We start from the raw sequence: 3,796 nt of genomic DNA, 5'->3' as shown, positions 1-3,796 counted from the left end.
ACATTGTGTCATCTCGCACCAACGGTCAGAGAACAGCAGCTGCCGGGATAGGGAATTACTGCTAACACCACACGAGAAACAGTTACGTTTACAGTAGTGCAAGCATCTGCTTGTGATTCATGGCATCACATTGACTTGAAGGATGAATTCCGGTTTGGTGCTACCCTGGATGAACATCGTCGGCTGGTATGTTGGCGATCTGTGGAGGGGCTCCATTCTTACAACATTCTGGAGAGGCACAGAAGCGTTGCTCCTGGCATAGTAGTTTGGGGAGCCATCGAATATGACCGCAGGTAATAGCTAATAGTCGATGAAGAAACTCTGACTACACAGCATTTCGTCATGGACACACCACATCCTCATGTTTTATCTCTCATGTCACAGAATCGTAGTGCTGTTTTGAAACTACACAATGCTCGCCCACGCGTTGAAAGGGCTTCTATGAACGTTCTGCATGATGCTGAGCTACTGCCGTGGTTAGCAAGACCCCCATTTCTGTACCCAAATAACACGTCTGTTACCAACTCGGATGTCAACTCCGTACCAGTGCAGTATCCAGGATTATCAAGAACGATTTTACGCAGTTGTCGCCCAGCTCGCTAGGGAGAGAGAGAGGATTCAACGTTTCTACGACACCTGTAGCAATCGAATCAGCGCATACATCCAAACCACAGAGGGTGCAACACCAATCAAATGGTTCAAAATGGCTCTGAGCACTATGGGACTTAACATCTGAGGTCATCTGTCCCCTATGACTTAGAACTATTTAAACCTAACTAACCTAAGCACTTCACACACATCCATGCCCGAGGCAGGATTGGAACCTGCGACCGTAGCGGTAACGCGGTTTCAGACTGAAGCGCCTAGAACCGCTCGGCCACACCAGCCTGCGCAACAACAATCCGGTAAGTGTGCTGATACTGCCTTTTCCTTTGTGAATTGGGCTCGATTTTGAGATGCTGAAGCACCATCACCTACCCCCTCGAACCACGAAATTTCATTTCGTTTCCTTCTCCTTTTCTAGGTACTTTACTTTTTTCGTGAGTGTATTAGAGCAATTTACAGCTGACATTGGCGTAAAACACAAAAAAAAAAAACACACAGTTTGGATAGGAAATAGGGCACTCCGAATTTACGCCCGCTGAAATGTGCCTATCCAGCTGTTTCTTGTCGGAGGTCGCCTGAATCACGGAGGTCTGGCGAGATCACTGCCACAAGACAGATACCGAGGAAGGACCACAATGGAGCAACACAAAGGGGTGCGGGCAGTACGGGGAGTCGCCACCTACCATGGCCAGCAATGGGGTAACATGGTCGAGTCCAGGCCTGAGCTAGCGGTAATGGAACTCGTTATCAACGAGCGGACATCGGTTCTTACTTCTGTTCCCGGTGGAAGCGAGGTGAGTGGCGTCTTGGCTCCAGATGAGACAATGTTGGAGATGCATCAGTTTATGTTACCCTCAATGTGTGCTCTTGAGCGGCGGTACGCAAAAAGTGTTTTGTGCCGTTTGTGCTTGCTGGTTGGAGGTTTAGAATTCACTGTTTACTGTTGTCTTAACAGTGGGGTTACTGGAACGCCTAAGTGTCTTCAGCTGAAATACGTTTCAGTTGTCGAAAATTTAGATGAAGGAGTGCGTCAGGTTGTCTTATACACTGACGGATGAAAATCGCACCACAAAACCTAATGAGTGTGGAGTATTGAAATTTGTCCATGTGCTCGACTGGAGACCTATCTGGTGATCGAGCAGGCCGAGGCAACATGCCGACACTCTGTAGAGCTTGTTGGGTTACAACAGCGGTATGTGGGCGAGGATTATCATCACGGAAAACACCCCTTGTAATACTTTTCGTAAATGGCAAAAAATAGGTCGAATTACCAGACTGACGTACAATTTTGCAGTCAGGCTGTCTAGCAAGCAACAGGCTGGATGCAGGTCCTGAATTGGAGTCCTCCTAACCAACACATCGCCATCACTAGCACCGAGGTTAAAGCAGCTTTCATCAGAAAACACAACAGATCTCCTCCCTGACCTCCAACGAGTTCTCCCTTGACTCCATTGAAGTCGCTGACTGCGGTGTTTTGAGGTCAGTGGAGTGCACGCTACATAGCGTGCATTTCGGAGCTGTCTTTGAAGTAACCGATTTGTAACAGTTCGTTGTGTCTCTGTGGCGTCAACTGGTGGTGGAATTTCTCTGACAGACTCAGTACGATGCGCCAGGGCCATACGCCGAACACTATGGTGTTCTCTGACACGTAGTCGATAGTGACACGTAGCCGTCCGGAGTCCGCTCATATTGCAGCCGTACATTCTCGTGAACACCGCTTCCAACAGTCATGTACACTGGCTGCTTTCCTGCCAAGTCTTTCTGCAATATCGCTGAAGGAACATTCATCTTCTTGTAGCTCTATTACACGATCTCGTTCAAATCCAGTGAGTCGTGTTTGTCGCCTTAAAGGTATTCTTGACTAATATGAAGTCATCACTTCAGTCTTAGGGGTAATTGACGCTCGCGACCCTTACAGCGTCTAGCTCCAGTCTTACGCCACTTGCACGAAATTTGAATATAGGTCATCTTTCAGGTATAGAAACACGCCTGTCAACTTTCGATTATGTCACGCCGGCCGGAGTGGCCGAGCGGTTAAAGGCGCTACAGTCTGGAACCGCGCGACCGCTACGGTCGCAGGTTCGAATCCTGCCTCGGGCATGGATGTGTGTGATGTCCTTAGGTTAGTTAGGTTTAAGTAGTTCTAAGTTCTAGGGGACTTATGACCACAGCAGTTGAATCCCATAGTGCTCAGAGCCATTTGAACCATTTGATTATGTCACCCAACTCCTTCTTGGTGTTGAGATTTTTTTCCGTCGTCGCATAATGGGTGATCGAAACGTTTTCTTTTGAGGACCGTTCAATAAAGAGCTGTTGAAGAAAATAATGCTGTGCATTACCTTCTGGGTAGCCCTCATCGACAGACAGGTCTAGAAAATCAAACAATAGACCAACCAATAAGATATCTCTCCGCAATAAGCCATGTCTCCGCAATATCCTTTCTTTCAGGAGTGCTAGTTCTGCAAGGTTCGCAGGAGAGCTTCTGTAAAGTTTGGAAGATAGGAGACGAGGTACTAGCAGAAGTAATGCTGTGAGGACGGGGCGTGTGTCGTGCTTGGGTAGCTCAGTTGGTAGAGCACTTGCCCGCGAAAGGCAAAGGTCCCGAGTTCGAGTCTCGGCCCGGCACACAGTTTTAATCTGCCAGGAAGTTTCAAGATATAAGAAGGTCACACATTTGAACACAACTATAAGTAATATGAGGAGCGTGATGATTGCTACGTTGTAGATACGCTGCAGCACCGCCCTCAAAAGGAAACTTTTTCATCGCGAGCGTTTAAAAGAGTGTATTGAGTTGGCGGCCGCAGAGTCCACGCGTGGACGCTTGCTGGCCTGGAAATCCGGACCGAGTTGCGGCTGTGGCGCGTTAGTTGGCTGCCTTATGCTCGAGGACTGGCACTTCTGCACGACTCGGCGGGGACCTGCTCACCCAACCCGAAGTTTTCAGCAGCGGACGTAAAGCTGTAACTCAGGACACCGACTGATTCTTTCCCCGGCCACAACAGCCCGCTGTTATTGTATTGCTGCTTGCAATTAAACTCGCTAGTTACCTATTTTGCGTCATGCTTGTCGCTTTAGTGATCCGGTACTGGATCAAACTCTCAGTGTTAATGCTATGTACATTTCGTAATATTTGAGTTCCATGTTGTTATCAGTTATCAAAGTGCATCCTGTCTTACTGAAGGAGAATATT

At 48.1% G+C, this 3,796-nt stretch overlaps 1 non-coding gene across 1 annotated transcript; it reads left to right on the top strand.

Annotated features, from left to right (window-relative positions):
• The first annotated feature begins 3,157 nt into the window (after positions 1–3,157).
• Positions 3,158–3,232, top strand: Trnas-cga (transfer RNA serine (anticodon CGA)). The gene has a single exon. It is a non-coding gene; the product is annotated as a tRNA-Ser (tRNA).
• Positions 3,233–3,796: the final 564 nt, after the last annotated feature.

This window comes from Schistocerca cancellata, chromosome 2 (genome assembly GCF_023864275.1).
Source record: "Schistocerca cancellata isolate TAMUIC-IGC-003103 chromosome 2, iqSchCanc2.1, whole genome shotgun sequence".
Taxonomy (NCBI): Eukaryota; Metazoa; Arthropoda; class Insecta; order Orthoptera; family Acrididae; genus Schistocerca; species Schistocerca cancellata.
The sequence above is the reverse complement of the archived record's forward strand: the minus strand, read 5'-3'. Positions and strand labels throughout refer to the sequence as shown.